Source organism: Erpetoichthys calabaricus, chromosome 1 (genome assembly GCF_900747795.2).
Source record: "Erpetoichthys calabaricus chromosome 1, fErpCal1.3, whole genome shotgun sequence".
In the NCBI taxonomy this organism is placed as follows: Eukaryota; Metazoa; Chordata; class Cladistia; order Polypteriformes; family Polypteridae; genus Erpetoichthys; species Erpetoichthys calabaricus.
This window is the reverse complement of record NC_041394.2, coordinates 339804047-339815280: the sequence shown is the minus strand read 5'-3', so window position 1 is coordinate 339815280 and position 11234 is coordinate 339804047.

Here is an 11234-nt window from a genome sequence, read left to right as displayed (position 1 = left end):
GAGGGTTGTGCTCTCTCAGCCACTTTCCATCTTGAGAAGAGACCTTATCTGCTGTTCTGTGAAGACAGCACTCTGGATCAAGAGCCATGCTTGACTAAGACAGACAGACTGACACCTGGATGCTTAACGTGAACTTGGTCATAATATTCTTGTTTTAACAGCATCTATACTCTGTTTGCTCATATTTTGGGCATATTGACTATATTTAATTAAACAAATGTATACCTTTCTCATTTGCCTGTTCTTGTACGCTTATCAAGTTGCCTGACAGATTTAAAGGGGGGGGGGGGAGGTTGAGTATAATAGAATAGAATGCCTTTTATTGTCACTATACACATGTACAATGAGATTAAAAGCAGCTCCTTCAGTGCAGACATATACTGTATGTAGAACACAAGTAAATAAACAAATGGTGCAAAAAGTTGCAAAATAAAAAGTTCTGCGACGCTATATACAAATGGAAAGAATAATAACTAAATCGAGTTATTGCACATTATTTAAATACTGGAAAGAATAAATAACTATTGCACTATTGGGTTACTGCACATAATTTAAATATTGCACAATAATGATGATCATGTGCAGTGAGTAGTGGATGTTGGACCCTGAGAGTAATGATATTGTACAGTATACATATATTACACAGTTATTATTCAGTACCATTTAGATATTGGATATTGCACAGTTGATGGAATGAAGGAAGTCCAGGGGTTGGGGGGTTAGACTGTGTAGTCAGTGCATGTGTGAGTTTAGAATGGTTATGGCTTTTGGGAAAAAACTGTTGTTGAGTCTGTTTGTCCTTGTTGTGATGCACCTGTAGTGCCTCCCTGAGGGCAACAGGTCAAACAGATCAGAGCCAGGGTGGGAGCTGTCCTTGATGATGTTTTTTGCTCTGCTGAGGCAGCAGGAGGTGTAAATGTCCATCAGGGAGGGAAGAGGGCAGCCAATGATCTTCTGTGCTGCCTTTACTGCTCTCTGACGCCTCTCCCTGTCTGCCATGGTGCAGCTGCCATACCATACTGTGATACAATATGTCAGCAGGCTCTCGATGGACGAGTGGTAGAAGGTCAGTAGCAGGTTGGAGTCCAGGTTGTGCTTTCTGAGGACCCTCAGGAAGTGTAACCGCTGCTGAGCCTTCTTGATGACTGCTGTGATGTTGTCTGTCCAGGAGATGTCAGCGGAGATAAGGACACCAAGAAACCGGAAAGGTATGGACCCTCTCCACACACTCGCCGTTGATGTAAAGGGGGGCTAAGTCGGAGCTGTGCCTCCTGAAGTCGACAATGATCTCCTTGGTTTTCCTGGTGTTCAGAGCCAGATTGTTCTTTGAACACCAGGCTGCCAACTTCAGGACCTCCTTTCTGTAAGCTGCCTCGTCTCCCTTTGAGATGAGTCCGACCACTGTGGAGTCATCAGCAAACTTGACGATGAGGTTGTTGTTGTGGGCAGGACTGCAGTTGTGGGTGTAGAGACAGTACAGAAGGGGGCTCAGCACACAGCCTTGTGGGGTACCGGTGTTCAGTGTGCGAATGGAGGAGTGGTGGGGTCCGAGTGTCACAGTCTGGAGCCGGTTGGTAAGAAAGTCTTTTATCCAGACACATGTGAGAGGGGGGAGGCCAAGAGTGACCAGTTTGTTGATGAGAATATCAAGAATGATTGTATTAAAAGCTGAGCTGTAATCCACAAACAGCATCCGGACGGAGCTCTGCTGCTGCTCCAGATGGCTCAGCACAGCAATGGCGTCTTCTGTGGATCTGTTTATGCGATATGCGAATTGGTAGGGATCAAAGTCTTGGGGGAGATAGTCCTTGATGTGCTGGCGAACCAGTCTCTCGAAGCACTTCATGATTACTGGAGTGAGGGCCACAGGGAGATAATCATTTAGTGACTAGACTCTTAAGAATAAATATACAAATCCTAAAGCTAGGATTTGAGGTCTTCAATTAAAGTCTACATAATAAAGAGTTGAACATTGGGGGTAGAGTCATTCTAGGATTCTTCCATGGTAAAACACTTGGCGTAGTCGGTAGGATTTTGGGGCAACCATGTTTTGCACCACATCTGCAAATGTCGTTTTGATAAGTGTGTGTGTGCATGAATGTAATAATAATAAAACATTTTATTTATATAGCGCCTTTCCCATGCTCAAGGCACTTCAGAGTCTTAGAAAAAGAAAAAAAAAACAGTATATGTAACATTGGATACAAATGTTGTCCTGAATAGAACAATGAAACAGATAACAAAGCATTAAATAGATCAAAAGAACAATAAACTAGAGTAAAATACTAAACGAAAAACCAAATCTGTGATATAACAGACACACAAATTATCCTGAGCACCTGGACTGAGAGTAGTGGTCATAGGACACCTCATGTAGGGGAGATTGTCATTTGCTTTTTACCTACAGGGATGGCAGGCTGAGGGAGATGAAGAGCACGGTTGGAGTAAAATATCCTCGGCTTGTGCCCTAAGGGTGTGTGTTTTTTCAAGGACACACATGTCTTGTTAGTGCAGAATCAAAGCGAGTTCCTTTGAGGAGTCCCGAAGAGTGACAGGCAGTGTGGGCATCACCCATCATCTGTGCTCAAGTGGGTACCTTGTGTAGAGAAGATTGTCCGTTTTTTTTGGTTTGGGCAGAGCTAGCAGGTTGAGGAAAGGTGTTTTCCAATAGGGAACAGTATGGCATCAGTAAGACATTGGCACTGTAGGTGACATTAAAAAGGTGTATGAGCGTTTATGTTTCCGGGGACAACTGTGTGTTGTTCATGCCCAAGCTAATGGGGGAAATAATTATTTGATCCCCTGCTGAATTTGTACGTTTGCTCATTTACAGAGAAATGATACGTCTCTAACATTTATGGTAGTTTCATTTTAATGGAGCGTGACAGAATATTAACCAAAAATCCAGAAAAAAAACACATTACATAAAAGTTATAAATTGATTTGCATAACATTGAGTGACATAAGTATTTGATAACCTACAATGCAGCCAGAATTCTGGCTCAAACAGACTGGCTGTGTGCCCATGTGTCACACAGATTACAATCGATCAATCAATTTCAGATACTCCTGACCTCAACTCATGATGTGTATAAAGCACACCTGTCCACAGAATCAATTTCTTCCATCCCAACCTCTCCACCACCATGGGTAAGACCAAAGAGCTGTCAAAGGACGTCAGGGAACAAGACCTTCACAAGGCTGGAATGGGCTACAAGAACTGTGGTACAGAGGAACTGGGAAAGGCAGCCCTATGGCTTTGATGTAGAAACAGCCAGTGATGGAGGGCTGGAGGCAGACAATGAGGAGCGGATGATGTCCACCTTAGAGGTGAAATATTCAATAAAATTATTGCAAGTCCAACATTAGCAAGAAGCTTGGTGAGAAGGTGACAACTGTTTGGTGCGATTGTTTGGAAATGGAAGAAATATAAAGTGACCATCAATCGCCCTCAGTCTGGAGCTCCATGGAAGATCTTACCTCATGGGATGAGCAGAAAAGCAGCCCCAAAGCATAATGTTTCCACCTCCGTGCTTGACTGTGGGGATGGTGATCTTTGGGTCATACTCGGCATTTCTCTTCCTTCAAACACGGTGGGTTGAGTTGAGGGTGCTGTGACATCTCTTGATGATATCCGGGGTGCCCTGCAAGATGGAACACCCGTAACACCAACACAACCCTCCGCAATCTTCAGGGTCTTCTCACTTAAGGTCTCACACATATCACATTAGGATTAGCAGTCACATCCAAGTCTGTAAGTTCCTCACACAAACTTTGTGTAAACCAAATAAGCTGCAGAAACATCTCAAGGATGATCAGGGGAAACAGGATGCACCTGAGCTCAATTGTGAGCTTCATGGCAAAGGCTGTGAATACTTATGTACATGTGCTTTCTCAGTTTTTTTATTTTTAATAAATTTGCAAAAACCTCAAGTAAACTTTTTTCACGTTGTCATTATGGGGTGTTGTGTGTAGAATTCTGAGGGAAAAAAATGAATTTAATCCATTTTGGAATAAGGCTGTAACATAACAAAATGTGGAAAAAGTGATGCGCTGTGAATACTTTCTCGATGCACTGTATGTGGCAATAAAAAAATAGGTTAAAAAAAGGTGTGCTCCATAATGTTAAAACCATCAATTATAAAAGTGCCAATTCCAAATCAGTAAATGTTTTAACAGTAAAGCAGTGCAGAGGTTAGGGTTAGGGTTAGGGTGATCCAAGAAGAACACACTTCACACCCTTCTTGGATCAACGCTGCTGTCACGTACTGCGTCGAGCTTTCAATCCACCAGCAAAATAAATGAATTACAGAAAGACCAAAGCCATTTTGATATGAGTCATGTTAGTGTTTGTATGTACATTGGGAAATAATAAAGAATGATATAATAAACAGATTTCAGATTGCATTCTGCAGTAAGTGAATGCCTTTGACTGCTTTATGACTTTTATAATAATGTAGTCCATACTGTATGCTTTTTTATTTCCACTAACATATTAAAAATAAGATGAATGATGATACTAGGATTGCCAGTAACAGATATGGTGAAAGAACAGCAGAGACTCCTTGGCACTTCCTGATGACTACAGAATTGCAAAACAACAACTTGATATGCAATTAGTTGAAGGCAGTGTGGTGTAGCGGGTCCACAGCTCAAGTTAAGAGGGCCACTTTTTAAATACATAATCGCCGTACTCACGGCTTAGCGAGGGGGTGTGGTGTGTGTGTGGCTGAGTGGTTCCCGGGGGAATTTGTGATATGGGCGATCCTCGCTTAAGTGCACAGATGAGGAGTCGTCCACATCCATAATTGTTCCCGGGAGCTGCTAATTGCCACATCTGATCCACGTCCACGTGATAAATAGAAGTGCGAGGCGGCTAGGGGAGGAAATGAAGAAAGAGAGAAAGAAAAGACAAATGGAGGTTGTACGAGAAGAAGGCAGGAAGCAGGGAGAGGATAGCCGGTGCGAGAGAGCAAGCAAGTGAGTGCAGGTAGCTGGACAGTGAGCCCTAGCGGGGTGTTTGGCCGACACCTTGGGCAGGTGGTAGTGGTCGCTCCCGCTGGGCACTGTGAGGAGCGGGAGTGACCGGAAGAAGGATGGCTTGCCGTGGAAGACAGCGGGAGGCTTCGGAGGTGGATTCCCCAGAGTGAGCGTCCCGGCTGTTGGGGGAAACCCAAGTCTCGGTCTGGAGAGTGCTGAACTGAAGCCAGGGATCGGGAACCCTCCAGACCAGAGGGCAGAATGAAGGTCAGCTGCAGGTAGGGTGGCTCCCCTGAATGGGAGAAGCAGGGGAGTCACCAGTAAAAGAATGCACCGGGCTGATTTGAAAAGGACAGCTTCCAGCCATTGTTTTAACCTCATTGTTTTTCTATTGGATTGTAACCTCCACAATTCACAGCTTTTTATGGATTATTTATTTAAAGATTTGTGAAGCACTGCACTATTTATTTGGACACTGTTTTTTTGTTTGTTTTTATATAAAAGCACTTTTTGCGCAATCCCCTTGCTCCATTTGATGTGCCTCACTGCCTAGCTCATCGGTGTTGGGTTCAAGAGCTCCCAGAAGCTGCATGGGAGCCTGGATTAGAACCCGCATCGTCACAGGCAGACATTGCTAAGTCGAGTCACCGCAGCAAATGCCTAAGCCAGGGAGGTCGGTCATCAGCTGGGGTAGAAGAACATGAGAATTCAGTTAGGAATGTTTTGCTGAACAATTATTTATTCCTTTTTTTTATTATAGACTCATTTTGAAGGGCAGAACACATAGGCGTTGTTTATTTTTATACAGTTGTGCTTGAAAGTTTGCGAACCCTTTACAATTTTCTATATTTCTGCATAAACCCTTTAGAATTTTCTATATTTCTGCATAAATATGACCTAAAACATCATCAGATTTTCACTCAAGTCCTAAAAGTAGATAAAGAGAAACCAGTTAAACAAATGAGACAAAAATATTATACTTGGTCATTTATTTATTAAGGAAAATGATCGAATATTACATATTTGTGAGTGGCAAAAGTATGTGAACCTTTGCTTTCAGTATCTGGTGTGACCCCCCTTTTGCAGCAATAACTGCAACTAAACGTTTCCTGTAACCGTTGATCAGTCCTGCACACCGGCTTGGGGGAATTTTAGCCCATTCCTCCGTACAGTGTGCAGGACTTCTGTTCAATGGTCTTCCCCATGCAGGTCAAGTGTGCCACCCTGCAGATGTACGGCATCTCCTCCTCTTCTCGGAGACTGTTAGGAGTAAACAGGACCTCAGAGGGCACTTCACAGCTGTTATTCCTCCTCTCCGGCCCACTTGTGTTTACTGTTGCTGTCCAGTCAGCTGACCCTGAAGTTACAGGGTGATGTCAGCCAGGACACAGTGAGATCACTGGGGAAGAACCTAGAGATGGTGCAGCTGAGAGTGCAGAGTTTACTTACTTTTGAGCATTTGGCCATTTTGATATCAGGCAGCAGTGGGTTCTCACAGATAAATGACACACAGACCAGGGGGCCTTGTGTATAACACGGGTGTAGAATTCACACTAACAGATGGCGTATGGACAAAATTGGAAATGTGCGTATGCACAAAAAAATTCAGATGCACCAAACCATGTGTAAGCCAACTTCCACATTCTTCTACATATATCCTGGTCAACGTGAAATGTAATGCATGTGCCTGCCGTCCCACCCCGACTCCGCCCATAATTTTGCATATTTTAATATACAAATCAATATAAATAGCACCTTCCCCACTCTGTGTTTGCTTAAAGGACAATGGCAAACGCACTTGAAAAAAGAAGAATTTCAGCGAATGCGAATTGGGGGCAAGGAAAAATGTACTGTCTGTTGGCTTAAGCAGTGGTATAAACAACAAAAGCGTCGTGGAGACTCTCAAACGGTTAAGTTCAGAAAGTCGCACAGTGCCTAAAAGAAAAAAGAAATGGTCAGGTATCACAGTCGACTTGTAAATGTAACTCGCAGCGCATCGTCTGTTTATTCTATTTCAGGCAATGTTATAAAAGAAGCTGACCCCCGTACCGATGACATGATGGTGCTGTTGTGCCAAGTACGTCTTTGGGTGCTGGCTGCACACACACCTCTTACCTCAGAAAGCACTGGGCGACCATCTGGCTGTGTGCTAATGGACTGTTATGGAGTCACAAAATGCAACAGTGGACGCTGTAAGAGATGTGACCAGTGAATTAAGGAGTATAAGGGCTGTACTATGTGATACTGATCACAAATTAAATTAATTGGTTTAAAAATAAATGCTGCACTTGATTATCTGTTTTTACATTCTGCGAATTACATTCAAACAAAGTTGTAACGCTGTCCAATTTGGCTGATCGTTTGGTGGGTCAGGGTCATCATACCGCATATGTTCAGGTACGGGTAAACCACGATTGTGTGCCACGTTATGTATGCAACACACTACACACTTGGACAATGTAACACACTTTCTGTGGACTATAGAGCAGCACATTAATAGAGTGGAAATGCTTTCTATTTACATAACTAAATTCATTCTCTGAAGGCCCCTTTACAGTGTAGTGTTGGCGCCAACCGACACAACGAATCGTTTTCTGCTCTTTACATGGATCTTTTGTGGTGACTCACTATCCTTTACAGGTCTAGTTGGGAAAAGCACCTGCGACAGCTGCCGTTTTTATGGGCTCTCCTGCTATATATGATGTGATGCCAGCTCATTCTTTTTAGTGATTCATCCCTGGCTGCTGTAACTTGTCCAGCGGCGTTGCCAATAGCAATGTGCGTGCAGCTGACCATTCAGATTACATTTGGAAAACTGGACGTTGCTGCCAGTTGTGCTTTGATGTTTGCCAGTTCAACCACATAGTGTAAGGAAATCTTATCTATCTGAATGACAAGCGGATAATACCATCCTATACAGGTGGCATGGCGTGACTCGGCGATGTTTATGAAATACTCGATCGGTCAGTAAGTTCATGTTGAAAAGCTCCTGTGGCTAAACCCGAGACTTGCAAAGGTGCAGATAGAGCACAATACTTCAAAGTCTACCTTGGTAAAGCCAGCACCAACAGGATAGCTCTTATAAATCGAAATCGATGTAGAAACCAGTCATCATCATCCTCTATAAATTCACGCTCTCTTCTAATTCTTTCATGTGCGATGTCTTCTAACAACTCTAAAGCAGCGATGGTAGTTGGAATAGTCTGGCCATTCCGTGCACCATTATATTGTTACAGAATGATTACAATCAAGTGAATTAAATTTGTAAACAGTATGCAATTAATTTCGGTGTATTTGATAAAACGCGCATCATAGATGTGGTTCTAACTAAAGAAAAGCAGACCACAGAAACAGTAGCACTGCTTTGACGCAGGATGCCGCCAGATTGTAAAAACCGAGCAGAAACTTACGTGTACGCAAGGAAAAAGGCTGCCGTGAAAATATGCATGGCTTTAAGCCAAGTTTAGTTTCTATATATTTCAAATTGAATGTGGAAACATTCACAACATTTTTGTGTGTATGCACTGTTTATACATGAGGCTCCAGATCATTCAGAGAAAGATGTTATAGGGATTTTCCCACCACAGAAACTTTGCTTTCAGGGACCAAAGAGTTTCTGTACAATTTAGGCCTTGGGTCACTTGTGGTCCTGGAAAACATTTCCTCTAAGCTACACGGCAGCACAGCTGCCCACCTGGCAAAAAATTGCCACGCACCAAATGGTGTGGCCACTCCACACTTGTTCAAACAACACTGTGTCACTCACCAGGAACACCTCGCCATTGATGATGCCTGCAAGCACGTTCAGTTAATGCAGGATACTGAGACGCTACTACGAATAATGTACACGATGTTTAGCACTTCATCGGTGAAATAAACAGAATTCACAGAAATGGCGGCAGTTATAGATGATGATTCAGTTTAATTGAATGAAGTGCGATGGCTTTCTAGGCATTTTGCACTAGGATCTTTTATCAGTAGTATTCCCATTTTGATCGAATACTGTAAGATGCAGGTCAAAGAATGTAACAATCCAATCAGCAAATACTGCATTAAGTAGCTGGCCAACCCGCAGACTCAAGCTGCACTAATAATATTTGACGATGTGGTTGGTGAATTTGATGAATTAAGCAGATTACTACAGCAAAGCAACTTGACACCAGTCGAACTGTTTCAGTTTGTGAAGGCGAGACTATTAAAGCTGTGCATTCAGTACTCGGGTGAGAACAAACACTGGAGTGAGGAAGTAAAAGCCTTTATCAATGTTCCACCTTTAGTCTGGTTTGTTGAACGTGTCTGTTTGCACATGGAGGCTCGCTTTCCAGAAAATTAATTGATAGACAGGAGGTTGTTCGAAGGCACTGTTATTTCCAGCACAGCTGACTTTGATAATAGAGAAACAGCAATCACAAAGCTGGTTGAAAAATATTGTCATTTCCTTCACTCAGTCATCTGAGCTGAATGAGCTGTCAAAGATAGTGATGATGCAGTATCACAATTTTCGATTTGCTTTGTCTGAAAAACACAAAACCGGGCTGCATCAGACATTTGCTGATATAGTTCAATACGTACTCAAAAAAGAAGAATTTGTGATGCTGGCTTGCCTCCTGGATATCTGTACAACGTTTCAAACACCGAGTGCCGAGTATGAACGCGGTTTTAGTCTCATGAATGCCATAAAGACAAAATCTCGTAACTGCCACGAGGCAGAACAATTGGACATGCAGATGCGCATAAAGTCATATCAAAACTCTGGACAGTCAATTTCGATCACGTTTATCAGCGTTGGTGTGCGCACAAAGACAGGTGTCGAAAACTGTAACGGTATAAGTTGTAACTTGTTAACTGTCCACATTTGAAATCTTGGTGTCAATTAATCTAGCCTCATATAGCAGTGTATGCGTGTGAAAAACATTACATTTTCAATGTTTTCCTCGCTGTTAAAATTCCAATTTAAAAATGACATACATGGAAAGCACAGCACCGTGTATAAATAAAAATTTCTGTAATATATAGAAACATTTTACAGTCACTCTGTTTCAAAGATCCCAGAGTACAGTGGGAAAAAGGATCTCTCACTGAACATCTCAGAAAAGGAGTGGAAGGAAGCAATGTACAGAATTCACTCAAGCTCCATATGTGCAAAGCATACAATTATTCAACTTAAAATTATATATCGAGCACATCTCTCCTGTTTAAAATTGTCCAAAATGTTTCCAAGGCAAGACCTACAAATGTTGCAATCGAGCTCCAGCCTCACTAGGCCACATGTTCTGGACCTTCACCAAATTAACATCATTCTGGACCAAAATCTTAAAATACCTTTCAGGAGCCTTGGTGTCACAATCCCTCCTAATCCACTAACAGTTGTGTTTGGTGGACTCACAGAGGGGTTTAAAGTGGAGAAGGACAAACAAACTGTGATCACCTTTACTACACTATTGGCACGCAGACTTACCTTGGTCAACTTGAAGAATCCTATCCCACCTCTTTTAAGTCAGTGGGTAACCAATGTCATATATTACCTGAAATTGGAAAAAATCAAACTCGTACTTAAGAGGATCTGTGCTGAACATCTTCAAAACCTGACAGGATCTAGTCAATAACATTTTAAAATACGCATTTAAATTGACGAAACTGATTCTCTCCCCTCTTTTTTAAATTCTATTTATTTTTATTCATTTACGGAGTGGTGGCTCAGAGGCTAGGGACCTGTACTGGCAATCAGAAGGTTGCCGGTTTGAATCCCATAAATGCCAATAGGGACTCTGCTCTGTTGGGCCCTTGAGCAAGGCCCTTAACCTGCAATTGCTGAGCGCTTTGAGTAGTGAGAAAAGCGCTATATAAATGCAAAGAATTATTATGATTATTAAAGTTTTACTCTGCTGGCCTCTGTCATAGGTGGGGATCAATATGTTTTAAACCTAGCTTTGTTAATCTTGACTTGCATGTATGAAATGTTTTTTGATTTTAATTAAAGAAATGAATGAATGAATGAATGAATGAATACATAGTGAAGCAACAGTATCAATTTAGTTGTAAAATGGAGATGTGACAATAATGGAGACAATAGTCAAGTGGATGACTGAGATATCTTGTATATTCTTGTATATTTTCCTAACAAGCTAAACATATTGCATTTGAATCAAGCTAATGTCCCACGCATTCATTCAGAAGACCACGAATCATCCGCGGTAGAGCTGATCAAGAAAGTGACATGCTCTTTTTAATGCACATTTGATGGCTTGCACAAC